The sequence below is a fragment of the Bos taurus genome, chromosome 15 (assembly GCF_002263795.3).
Source record: "Bos taurus isolate L1 Dominette 01449 registration number 42190680 breed Hereford chromosome 15, ARS-UCD2.0, whole genome shotgun sequence".
Taxonomy (NCBI): Eukaryota; Metazoa; Chordata; class Mammalia; order Artiodactyla; family Bovidae; genus Bos; species Bos taurus.
Genome location: NC_037342.1, coordinates 62,996,914 through 63,010,689, shown reverse-complemented (window position 1 = coordinate 63,010,689; position 13,776 = coordinate 62,996,914). Strand labels below are relative to the sequence as shown.

The 13,776-nt window shown below is 41.3% G+C and overlaps 1 protein-coding gene across 5 annotated transcripts in view; it reads left to right on the top strand.

Annotated features, from left to right (window-relative positions):
• The window catches only part of LOC614914 (uncharacterized), a 193,593-nt gene that overhangs the window by 56,518 nt on the left and 123,299 nt on the right, over positions 1 to 13,776 (top strand). The window contains exons 1-2 of one of the 5 annotated variants that reach the window (XM_059875154.1): positions 4,129 to 4,271; positions 4,568 to 4,627. The exons of 2 other annotated variants lie outside the window; for them this stretch is intronic. The gene's annotated coding sequence lies outside the window, so the exon portion shown is untranslated. Of the gene's footprint in view, positions 1 to 2,375; positions 4,272 to 4,567; positions 4,628 to 13,776 lie in introns of those variants that run through there. 2 more of the 5 variants (XM_015474833.3, XM_005216349.5) reach the window with 2 other exon arrangements.

Sequence of the window (13,776 nt, the reverse complement as noted above, 5' to 3'; positions counted from 1 at the left end):
AGAGAATTTATTGGGAGGATACTGGGTTGTTTGTAGGATTTAAGGGAAAACTTCAGAATGAAAGGATAGAAAGCCTTGTAGCAGGAGTTACTCCACAGTCTTGCCAAGGTCTCACTTCTGGAGTGAATGAACTCCAGCTGTTTCTCTTGTTCTTGTGTTGTTCTGCTAAAGATTCAGAGTCCTGCAGGAGAAAATTTGATGGTCACACATCCATCCTATGGAAGTACTGATTTATGAGAGGAGACTCTGGCAGAAGGAAATTTCCAGTTTCTTCTTAAGCTTTTATAGTGGGGAGACAAACACTTGGGCTTATCTCCCCTCAGGTGTACACAGATACTTCCCCCTAAAGCAATCCAGGTGCTGCCAAGGAGGGGGAATGTATGATGGACATCTTCAAAATGACAGCTGTCCACTATGGTCACTTCTTTTCCTTGATGAGGATTTTAAAATATTTATACCAAGTGTGTTATTTCACAGTAAATAAATTTGTGGGAAATAAAAAAAATTATGCCCTTATAACTGGCATATAAGTCAATATATGGAGAGAAACTGAATCTTAGATTGAGAGGATTAAAAGTAAAAAGGGCTTTAGAACTCATCACGGCCAAGGTCCTCATTTTATAAATGAGGAGAGTGAATCGAAGGTGATTAAGCCAAGGGTACACAAAACTAGACCAGAGCTAGAACCTAGGTTTTTTTTTTTCCCTCCCTAACTATCCATAGCTTCAGATGAATTTGGGGAGGGAAAAAAAAATTGACCCGAAGTATTTGAAATGTGCGTGTTAACTTCCACTCGAGTATTCTCTTAGCAAGCACTCTTTGGAAGGCCTCTCTGCCTGTTGGGGGCACCCTGCTTATCTTGCCTCCCAGCACCCATCATCTCTTCCCCACTCCCAAACACCCAGGCCAATACAGGTTTCCCACGCTATCAGAAAGAGAGTGTTCCTAAGAAACCTTTCGTGAGCCTAAGCGGCTTAAGTGAAAGTGAAGAAGCAATTAACTTAGGATACATGTTGCTATTGGATGCATGAAAAACACAGAGATAAAGCACAGACACAGTTCAAAGCTATTGCAGCTTGGTGCTGAGACACCCAGCCTATTTCCTGCTTGGCGGTGCCACTCTCCCTGCTCAGGGTTTGAGCTGCCTCGGTAACAGCTACCTACAGCACAAACACTGAACGCTAGTTTCTCTTTTTGTCTTTTTCATAAAAGTGAAAATCCTCTTCGAACTTATTTTGGTTAGCCCAAACAGATACTAATGTAGGTCTTCTGTAAAAGCAAACTGGTGTAAGGCAAACTGTAAAAGCAGAACTGTATTGCTCTGGACCAATCTAAACCTGAAAAATCAGATGAGGTCGATGTTTCAAAATCCAAGCCAGCTGGCACTTGAATCAAGATATAAGACTGTCCTGTCGAGACTCAAACCCACTCAGAACTTTGGTTTGGTGGCTGTTCCATGTTGTATTCCCATTTGTTTTAAATCTGGGTATTTTTTGAAGGGTACCTGCATAAAAATAGCATCTTTGCATTCTTGTCAGATCCTGATGCATACTGGTTTTCTAAAGTCCTAATCCTGTTAGTGAGACATGTCAATTAGACTGTATCATGGGGGATTATGACAACTGAGAAGAAACAGCCAACTGGAGAATCTCAAACTGTATGAACATAGACCTACCAAGAAGAAAAGCCCTTGATTATTATTAATGAAAAACTGTTTGCAAGAAATAAAAACAAGGTAACAAATAGGTAAGAACATATCAAAGGAAAATTATTATAAAATAAAATATAAAAATATTTAGATTTCTGGTCTGGAAGGAAACAAGAAACAGTGATTGTCTCTGAGAAAAGGGATGGATGGCTGGAGACTAGGGTAGGAGGGAGACTTCTCAATTTTGAACCATGTTTTTGGAACCTTATCTGTTGAAAAGTAACTTAATGAAAACCAAAAAACAAGTGTGATGTGTTGCAAGCAATTTCTCTACCAGAAGCAAGTGTTTCGAGAACTTCCGTTGTGCTTTTTAATGCTTGAAGCAAGTTTCAGGGAAAGAATTAAAAAGACATCTGTCTTGGTCTTATTCTCTTGACTTATTAAGTAATATAGGGTTTTCTTTGGCTAAAAATTTGGTTGTTGCTGTCCTTAGATTTTTTTTGTTTCACTCAACATACCTTATTTCACTGTTTTCTAACCTGGTATTGATTTTTATCGTCCTAGAGACTTTGACTGGTACATAATATTCTATTTTCCATCTTTCTAGCCTTCTTGCACAATATTTGGTATTTTAAAAACAGCTCCCAACACTCCCTCTTGTTTTCATCACATTTCTCTTATCCCCTCAAAATGTGGTTATTATATTTAATGGACCAATTTTGCTCACCCTAAAGGTAGATTCAGGTTGCCATTTGTTGGCTGCTTCAGTGTGTAATCCACTAATCCCAGTTTGTGACTAAAGGTTTCACACTGGCATATTTGGAGATAGCAGTTCTCAGCAGCAGCTTAATGGAGATTTTTCCATTTTGAAAGACATGATTTTTGATGTTTCTGCCATGGTTTTGCCTCCTCTGGCAATAATACCACAGTTGCCGTTATTTGTGATAGGAGACAGACTGTATTAGAAAGAAAGGATGTTGGCTTCAAGGTAAAGGTTTTGGCAGATCCAGCACTATCTCATTGGTTACAAAGCCTTTCTGGAAAGCGCACAATTATTCAGCTTGCACAGCACAATTAAGTAAACAATTCGTTTAGCCTCTGTATTGATACTCCATTGCAGAGGGACTGGATGGCTCCGGAGATTGGAAATGGGAGCTGTAGCTGTTTCCCTAGACTTAGGTGCTTTGAATCTGTTTGTTAGGGTAGTGACCACACAGTGTCTCCATCTGATGGCCGTGTAGCAACCCAGGTGAGACAGATTGGTGGCTTCAGGTCCATGGAGAGATGGTCACATCTCAACATCCAGGATCCCAGCTGGCAGAAATATGTGTGGATTATACCGACATGATTCAATTTGTGCTTTAGTGAAATTCATATCCTGAAAATCCTATTTGCGCTAATGTGAACTTCAGAATATCTTCCTAAAGCTCTGAGTGGAGGTCTTAGCTGTCTCCATTTGCCCGATGATTAGCACATTTGGCCTGTTTACTTTGGCTTAGAGGTTTTAAGAGTCTTTAGGGTTATAAGATTTCTCCCAGCTCTCTCCTACATCTGAATATTGGGGATAAAAATCTCACAGTATAAACTGCCTGAAGAAGCACAGAACTTGGGTACAGAATTCTGTTTTCAATTTGTACTAAATTATCACTCATCTGAGTAGTTTTAGGTGCAATGAGGCTTTTAATAAAGAAACACGTGGGCTTATAAACTATAAAGATGTGCTTATAAAGTACCATTTAGATCTAAGATATTTCTTAAAGTAGCTCTAGGGGGCTGTGTTAATTGGCCCACTAGTCTTCCCCAGCATTTTTCTTGTCCATTCCTAACATCTAACAACCTTCTCCTACACATATGTGTGCATGCACATACACACAAATTTACTAGTTCTACTACTTCTTCTATTCAGAGGGAGGAATCCAGATCTGGACCTCAAATAGATAAGTTTTTCAAAATTGAATGTAATACTTAAAAAAGGAATCTATATGTGCAAAATCCTAGGATGCCAGAGTTGCCAAAGACATCTGCATAGTCTTGTGATATTATGGAAGGTTACCATTTGCCTAAGGATTTGTTTTGAAGACAACATGTGTTGCAGAGTTGGACGTGGAAATAAACATTAATAAAAATAGATAATAAAATCCTGTTTAGCACTTGGAAGGATGGAGTGGGCCCAAACAAGGTAAAGTTTAGCCCCTTCTTTTTCATCAGCTTATTCCTCTGTAATGCTTTGCTGTGATTTGAGGATTTTCCTAAAAAATCGGGTGCCTCTTGATGTGGACGCCAACTGGGTCTCCATTTCCTGAAATTTGATTTGTCAACGTCTGGCATCGTCTTTCAGGTGAGTTCCTTTATCCACGTGTGTAACAGGTGGAACTGATGGGAGAGCCCACAGGTGAATTAGTGCTGTGGCAGTTGGCAAATCCCTGAGCTACATGCCTCTGCCACATACTGTGAGTTGTGTTCTTCCGAGGAACCACTGTGGAGGCGTCACTAGAGGGCGGTCCGTGATTGGCCACCTGGTGGACTACTTTTGTAGAGCCATGTTAGGAGTTGGATCAGTGCGCACCACCTTGGGTCCCAGCAGCGGACTGGGAGATTGGGGTAGAGTGAAATGGGGCTGCAGGTAAGCGTTGGGGTAGGGTTAAGGTGGGGGTGCTAGCCCTTGAGTGGAAAACCAGCCAAGTAAATAATAAATGCGTATGTGGAAGAGGCACTCACCTAGCACTAACTAGCGGTAGTATTTATGTCTTTATATTAAGAAGAATCACGGGCTCTTTATTATGGGTCCCTGTAAGTAGATTACTATCATGAAAATATTTTTAAAACCCTTTTGCTTTTTTTGGCATAAAACTGAAACACACTGGAGAAAGGCAAGTAGGCTTGGCCCTTTGATCCTGTCCCTTTCTCTTTTCTCCCCAGTCAGACATGATTGGAGAGCCATGAATCCCTTGGCTGTGGATTGGTCCTGAAATAGTCTGGGTATGTGGTGGGATTGAATTGTTTATGACATAATAAAATGACAGGGGTTGCCTTGTTTCATTACTTGATTAAGGTTTATTATTTAAACTGCACGATATCACTTACATACAAAACTGAATTGGAAAAAAGTGAAGTGGGTCTTTCTGTCGACAAGAAAATTATCAATGCTCATAAATTCATCAGTGAATTACAGAAACACAGTGGGATGTTTTTTCAACTTCTTTGGCAAAGGCTGTGCTAATTCTTTTGCAAATTACTTGAGAAGAATCTTGTGGGAGGTTATAGAACTGATTCACTGACTTGCAGAAAGACTGATTTGACTTTTATCTCCTGTGGTTGGCAGTAAATGATTTTATTTAGTTTAGAGGAGAAAGGTTTTATAACCTCCTCTTTTCCATGACTCATAACTTTCTGAACAGTCACATTGTGCTTTACAATGAGGGGTGTTTGGAGGAAAGTGTTATCTAAATTGAGCCAGCCATTTTGAGTGTGAGAGCATGAAATATAAAAGAGAAGCAATTGATCTTTTCAAACTTCAAATTTGCTGTGTGCCCAGACCCAGAGAATTCTTTCCTTTTAAGAGAAAAGACGTTTGGTGGCTATCTTTAAAAAAAGAAAAAAATTAATTCTGGCTTTTTAAAGCTTTCAAACAGACATTTTCAACTTGCATAGGGTATCCATAATTTTAGGAAAAGTGGGTAGCTTTTGGCTAGATTGTTTTCTCTGTTGGTGGGTGTAAATGTGTATGAAAGCTATTTGTTTCTCATGTAAAATGGGATCTGTTGACATAAGCATGTTTTTTTTTTTAAAGCTTGGAGATGGTAAGTCTGCATGAAAGACTTCAAAGTTGTCTTTTCCTGAGAACTTGAATTTAGTCAAACGTGTGCCTGTGAGATGAGTAACAATTTGAATTATTTTACATAGATTTTTCTCTGAATTTGTATCAGAATGGGTTTGTAAAGGAGAGTTAAAAGTAAACGTCAGTGAATTGGGGAGTGAGATGAGAAGCCTGTAGCACTGAAATGTCATTTGGGAAGGCAATACTAGAGCTAAAATCGTAATATCTTGCATTTATCATCTTTCTTTCCATTTGTTGCCTATTTCTGAACTGATAATCTTTTCTTCATATTGGGAAAGAACTAGAATTGAAAGACTAGAAAAATGTAAAAAAGATTATAAAATGTAAAAAAGAGTCTTAGACTTAGGAAATTGAAATATTAAAAGTTTTCACACAAATTTCATATCATTTATAACCTGGTACAATGGCACCCCACTCCAGTACTCTTGCTTGGAAAATCCCATGGATGGAGGAGCCTGTTAGGCTGCAATCCATGGGGTCGCTAAGAGTCGGACACGACTGAGCGACTTCACTTTCACTTTTCACTTTCATGCATTGGAGAAGGAAATGGCAACCCACTCCAGTGTTCTTGCCTGGAGAATCCCAGGGACGGGGGAGCCTGGTGGGCTGCCGTCTATGGGGTCGCACAGAGTCAGAAACGACTGAAGTGACATAGCATAACCTAGTACAGCAAAGGAGGCATTACATTAACGCTCATATAGGGTCAAAATGTGTTCATTTTCAACAATATAATTTGAGGTTAAAATTTTTTACTTTCTCTTTCCTCCTCCTCTCCCTCTGTCCTTCCCTCCCTCCCTTTCACGCTTTCCTCATTTTCTTTAGTAACATTTAGACTGTTAGGGGAAGCACACAGATTGAAACCGCCCACCCTGGCGAGGCATCATAGTAACCATTTGCATGAGTTGTTTTATGACAGGAGATCCTGATAAGGAATATGGAACTAATAAGCCACCACCAACCGGAAGAGTTCGGGAAAGGTCGAAAGGAGACACCACCTGTCCGTCCGCTTCCCGGAATCCCTCTTGCTAGCATCCATCTTGGCTGAGCAATGCGTGTGCCACCAGGAAAGACTCTGAATTAGAATGATTGGCCAAAGACCACCCGGAAACTAATCCCATCACCATAAAACCCGAGACTTCGAGCCACTAGGCAGAGCAGTTCTCCTGGGTTCCCTTACTCTACTGCTCTCCACCCAGGTGCCCTTTCCCAATAAAATCTCTTGCTTTGTCAGCACATGTGTCTCCTCGGACAATTCATTTCCAAGTGTTAGACAAGAGCCCAGTTTCGGGCCCTGGAAGGGGTCCCCCTTCCTGCAACAAGACCACTACAGTTTAGTGTCCCATAGCTTATGCATATGTTTAACAGGCTCTCTTAAAAAAATCGATGCAAAATTTTACCTGCTCCCATCCCCTTGCAATTTGCATTCAAATGCCATACCTCTTCCTCCAAGGATTGGAGGGTGGAAGATAGGAAATTATGAATACAAGGCTAGTAATCATTGTGCGCATTTGTCATATTGCTTCATTTGTATTTGGACCAATCAGAAGAACTGGATTCTAGTCTTGGTTCTTCCCTTACCTGATAGTTAACTTGGTCCTGCTCCTTAACTTCTCAGAGTCACGCTTTTCTTGTCTGATAAAATGGTTGGAATATGTGGTCAATAAACACACTTTCTGGATTTTGTGTATACTCTTAATTTCTCAGCCCTCTTTCTGGAGGCATTTGAGTTTGTTTCCTGTCTGACTTCCCAGTGAATAGAAGATTTCACCTGTGGCTGACAGGATAAACACAAGTGAGAACTGGGTTTTTCAGAATTTTTCATGAGGCAAATGGGAAGATGTTTTCTCAAAGTCGAAGAGGTAGGTCCCTTTGGAGCACACTGCTCACCCCATTGTTAACCCAGACACATGGAAATCGTCCTCATAGAAGTCATCTTTCTTCTTCGGTCTGTCTCTCACTTTCTCATTTTCTCTCTCCACCTCTTTCTCACCCTCCTATCCAATCTCACTGGTTGTTTTTACGTCCTAAGTATTTCTGGCCTCTAACTTCTGTTTCCATTAACAATACTCCAGATTGAGCCACCATCATCTCTTACCCAAATTCCTCCAGCAGCCTCAAAACAGATCTGCCCATTCTGCCCTGTCCATTCCCTCACAGTAGCTGGTGTGGGCTCATTTTATTCCATTCTCTGCTTCATCCAGAGCTGGCCTTCTTTTGATTCCTGTGGCATGCCAGGCTCCTTTTCTTATCAGGAAACACGCAGTCCTCTCACTGCTGAAACCTTGGCCTCTGTGCAGTGGTGCTGAATCAAATCTTGGAGATAAGAGTTTGGGGTGAGTCAAAAAGAATAGCTTTATTGCTTTGCCAGGAAAAGGGGGACACAGCAGGCTCCTGCTCTGAACAACTATGCTTTCCAACCCGGGAGGAGTTAATGAGGAATTTGATAGCAACGGTTCAAGAGTGGGGTTGCTGACAAGATTAGGTTGTATGCAGGGTCTCAGGTGGTTGGTCTCCCGATCTTGATGCGCTTCTCTGGTCCCTTTAATCTTGCCTCAAGTGGTTTCTTGGCTGCTTCTCCCTTGATTAGCAACTGTTCAAATCTGTCCTTTGGAACTCAGGGAAGGCCATGGAAGCTGGAGTCTTGCCTACAAGAAACGAGGGACAGAAAGGCTTCCATGCCCAGGAGACCCACAGGGCCCTGCTTGGTTTCACTCTCTACCTGGAGAACTCCTTGTCCTACTTTTTGCATGCTTGGAATCTTCTCCTGTATTATGGCTCAGCTAAAAGATCACCTCTCTAGAGAGCTCTTTCTCAACTAAGCAATTCTTCATCACTTACCCTCTATTATTCCCCCTCTTTTCTTCTTGGCACTTATTGCAGATTTTATTTATTTCCTTGTTTAAGAGGTCTTTTTCAAAAACTTAGGTGTGCAAAATGGAATGTTATTTCTCTATAGTTGAACCTAAGCCAGCTCATGGGTTCCTATTTTGATTGGTGATGGGGCGAGGGGAGGTGTCTTGCCAACTCAAGGTAAATTCAGGTAATTCCGTATTTTCTCACTTTCTTTTGAAAACATTATTATTTTATATTGGAGTATAGTTGATTTACAAGGTGTTAGTTTAAGGTGTACAGCAAAGTGACTCAGTTATATACATAGATCCATTCTTTTTCATATTATTTTCCTGTATAGATTATTTCTCAGTTTCTTTTCGGTAAATTTTCTTTCAATTAAGGATGTGTTCCTGGCCCAGTGGTTAAGACTCCATGCTTCCACTGCAGGGGGTACAGGTTTGATCCCTGGTTGGGGAACTAAGAACCTACATGCTGTGCAGCACCGCCAAAAATAAACATATACACCTTTCTTTACCAAAAAAAAAAAAAGGAATGTGTTTCGTTCACCTTTCTCATTTTCTTCTCCTTGAGACACTTAAAATTCTGGAGACGCTCAAGTGTTTTCTTAGCATCAAGGATAAGGTGTCTGGTTTGTACCATTTACTGTTGATGGCCCCTACTTAATGTATATTGAATTATGAATGGAATCAATAAATAATACCCCTCTTCCTCTCCCAAATTCTGATCAGTTGAGCTATAAGATAGAAGAGGAAGGCATATGAGGGTGGAAATAGCACTGTTCTTGTTATTAAAGCTGATGTTAGAGAATGTATTTTATATCTGTGGGCAAGTAGATTTGCTTGTCACTGCTCTAGTTTCAGAAAACATTCTTAAAATAGTCTATAACAGTAAATGCTGAGGTGGTTTTAATTAGAAAAAGAACAATGGTTGTCTTAATCTTTATTCTCCCATGTTTCTGCCTGGGGTGGGTGGTGGCAGCGGGGAGGGAGTGGTCTTGGTGAGTTTTTACAACACAGTTTTAGTCATTTCTTTTGTTATATAACAGTGTCTGATCATATTCAGTTCAGTTGAATCACTCAGTCATGTCTGACTCTGTGACCCCATGGACTGTAGCATACCAGGCTTCCCTGTCCATCACCAACTCCTGGAGCTTGCTCAAACTCATGTCCATTGAGTCAGTGATGCTATCCAGCCACCTCATTCTCTGTCCCCTTCTCCTTCTGCCTTCAGTCTTTCCCAGCATCTTTCATATCTGGTTGTATTAGGCACATTAGCCATTCCATAAATACTTGTTGAATGACTTTTCCTAAATGTGTTCATTTAGCTTTAAAACAGAAATGTTGGGAAATACGAATTATTTTATAGATTTCATTTCATATGGATTTTATTTATTTTATAGATTTCATGTGTGTGCCCTTAGGGGGAACAAAAATTCAACAGTGGAAGTAGGTAGGCAGCCTTTAAGATTTCCCCCAATGGTCCCTGATTCCTGGTTTTTAAAGCCTTATGTAATCCCTTGTCCTTGAATGTAGGCTGGCCCTGCACTCATTTATAGCACATAGAATATGGCAAGGAGAAGGCAATGGCATCCCACTCTAGTACTCTTGCCTGGAAAATCCCATGGGCAGAGGAGCCTGGTAGGCTGCAGTCCATGGGGTCACTAGGAGTCGGTCACGACTGAGCGACTTCACTTTCACTTTTCACTTTCATGCATTGGAGAAGGAAATGGCAACCCAATCCAGTATTCTTGCCTGGAGTATCCCAGGGACAGGGGAGCCTGGTGGGCTGCCGTCTATGGGGTCGCACAGAGTCGGACACGACTGAAGTGACTTAGCAGAATATGGCAAAGCTGGTGTGATGTCCGACTCTTTGTGAACCCATAGACTATGCAGTCCATGGAATTCTCCAGGCCAGAACACTGGAGTGGGTAGCCATTCCCTTTTCCAGGGGATCTTCCCAACTCAGGGATCAAACCCAGGTCTCCCACATTGCAGGCTCATTCTTTACCATCTGAGCCTTGAGGAAAGCCCACTTTGGAGATTAAGTGACATAAATAGCATGGTTTCTATCTTGATCTCCCTCTCTCGCTCTCTCTGAGGGCAGTCAGATGCTACAGTGGGAGCTGCCCTGTGAAGAGGAATCATGTAGCAAGGAACTGAGGGTGGCCTTTGGCTAACAGCCAGCAAGGAATTGATGCCTTCAGTCTAACTGCTCTTGAGGAAATAGATATTGCTGACAACCATGTGAATGAGCTTCAAGGTAGATCCTTCCCCACTTGGCTTGAGCCTTCAGATGAGGTTGCATCCTACCTGACAGTTGGGCTGCAGTTTCATGAGAGAACTTAAGCCAGAGACATCCAACTAAGCTGTGTCCAAATTCCTTACCCACAGAAACAGTGAGAGAGTAAATGTTTATTGTTTTAAGCTTTGAAGTTTGGGGGTCATTTGTTATAGTACAAATAAATAATACAGTATTTATGTGAAGTAGGGATAACAGAGTGTATCCTATCCAGCACCTAGTAGTGGGGAGGGGGGCACTCAGAAGGTGCTCAAGGCATGCTTATTAATATTTATAAGTGACGTATGTGTGTGTGGTCAGTCAGTTGTGTCCAACTCTTTGCAACCCCATAGACTGCAGCCCATCAGGCTCCTCTTGTTCATGGAATTTTTCAGGCAAGGATACTGGAGTGGGGTGCAATTTCCTACTCCAGGGGATCTTCCCGATCCTGGGATCAAGACTGCATCTCTTGCATCTCCTGTATTAGCAGGGAGATTCTTTACCACTAATGCCACCTGGGAAGCCCTTATAAGTAGTAGATAGCAAAAATATTTGTGAAATTTTTCTGGAATTGATATGTATACACTGCTATATATAAAATAGGTAACTAATAATGACCTAAAGTGTCGCACAGGGAACTCTATTCAATACTTTGTAATGGCCTATCGTGAGAAACGCTGGGCTGGAGGAAGCACAAGCTGGAATCAAGATTGCTGGGAGGAATATCAATAACCTCAAATATGCAGATGACACCACCCTTATGGCAGAAAGTGAAGAAGAACTAAAGAGCCTCTTGATGAAAGTGAAAGAGGAGGGTGAAAAAGTTGGCTTAAAGCTCAACATTCAGAAAACTAAGATCATGGCATCTGGTCCCATCTCTTCATGGGAAATAGATGGGGAAACAGTGGAAACAGTGTCAGACTTTATTTTTCTGGGCTCCAAAATCACTACAGATGGTGACTGCAGCCGTGAAATTAAAAGACGCTTACACCTTGGAAGGAAAGTTACGACCAACCTAGACAGCATATTAAAAAGCAGAGACATTACTTTGCCAACAAAGGTCCATCTAGTCAAGGCTATGGTTTTTCCTGTGGTCATGTATGGATGTGAGAGTTGGACTGTGAAGAAGGCTGAGCGCCGAAGAATTGATGCTTTTGAACTGTGGTGTTGGAGAAGACTCTTGAGAGTCCCTTGGACTGCAAGGAGATCCAACCAGTCCATTCTAAAGGAGATCAGTCCTGGGTGTTCTTTGGAAGGACTGATGTTGAAGCTGAAACTCCAATATTTTGGCCACCTGATGTGAAGAGCTGACTCATTTGAAAAGACCCTGATGCTGGGAAAGATTGAGGGCAGGAGAAGGGATGACAGAGGATGAGATGGTTGGATGGCATCACTAACTCAATGGACGTGGGTTTAGGTGAACTCCGGGAGTTGGTGAGGGACAGGGAGGCCTGGCGTGCTGCAGTTCATGGGGTTGCAAAGAGTCAGACATGACTGAGTGACTGAATTGACTGACTGAACGGCCTATATGGGCAAAGAATCTAAAAGAGTGGATGTGTGTGTATGTATAACTGACTCACTTTGCCTGTGTGCCTGAAACTAACACACCATTGTAACTCTACTCCAATAAACATAAAAAAAATAACACGTACACACAAAGCAAAAAATTTCATGTTGCCTTGAAGGAAAGTGAGGTCTTTGAGGGAGAAGGCAAACAACTGTAGAGAGGTACTTATTTGTCTTTTGTCTGTGTTTATTGTTGAATAGAGCTGTCTGTAGTAATTGCTGCTCCCAAAGTGACGAGAAGGTTGAGGAGGGAACATAAACAATTACAGTGTATAACATTAGGTAGACTATTGAAAATGACACCTGCAAGAGAAAATCACATTGAAATATAGGCTAGACAATGTGGTCAAGGAAAAGAGGGCTAAGGCAGTGCAGAGGGACCTTGGCTTTTGATGAAGTTTACAGATTTTCGTTCGGGGCTTGTCTTTATCAACATCAGTTACGACACAGTTCTGCCATTACTATATTTGGAGTATTAAGGTGAAATATTTTCATCATGTCTTTTTCCACTCTGGAGGGGCCAAGAGGATCTGATATTGTTGTATATAGTCTCTGAGAGAAGGCAAACATGCAAGAAGTGGGAACGGATAGTGGTTGGGAGCATGAGCCCTGTAATCAGATTGTCAGAGTTCAACACTGAGCTCCTTGGCTTTACTTACTAGTCATATGACCTGTGGCATGTTGCTTAGGATCTTTGAGCCCCAGTTTCCTCAAGTTGAAATCATAAAACAGTACCTGGTGGCAGGAATAGATATCCATATAAAGATTTATCATAATATCTGTCACGTAACTGTTAGCCCTCGTTGATGATTATTATTAAAGGTATGAACCCTCTGGCTGGCATGTAAGTAGGCATGCAATTAATATCAAGTTTCCTGCCCCTTCTTTTTTCCCCTTATTTCCTAAAATCTAGCCCATAATATTTTCTGAATTCTGTGTGTGTGTGTGTGTGTGTGTGTGTGTTCAGTTGTGTCCAACTCTTTGCAGCCCCATGGATTATAGCCTGTCAGGCTCCTAGGGCCATGGAATTTTCCAGGCAAGAATACTGGAGTAGGGTGCCATTTCCTGCTGCAGGGGATCTTCCTGACCCAGGGATTGAACCCACATCTCTTACATCTCCTGAATTGGCAGACAGATTGTTTACCACTAGCGCCACCTAATTCTACTTGTAGATTATCTGTTCTTCCAATTAAAGAAACATTTTGATGCAGGAAATTTAAAAAATGCTCTGCTTATTTAAGGTTCATTTCTCCTTTTCCTCTTAAAGGTTTTAATGTTAGCAAAGCCTTCTAAGATTTCTCAACATAAAACTGCGATCATCAGCTTGAAATCACTAGGTAACAGCAGAGTTTTTTTTCTGTAAGTTTAGAGATTAGTAGCCAGCTGAGTTAGAGGAGAGATTTCTGTCATCTAATTATTCTGGATATTTAAGAGCCAGTGCTAGTTCTTTGTATTCTCCACGAGTATCTAATTAGCAAGAAGAGTTCTTAAGTGTCTGGAATTGTAGGAGGAAGACAGTGAACTCAGTGTTGTATCAACATGATGGAGTGTTGCAGGAAAATTACAGAAGGAAAATGAGCGATAGGGGATTGTT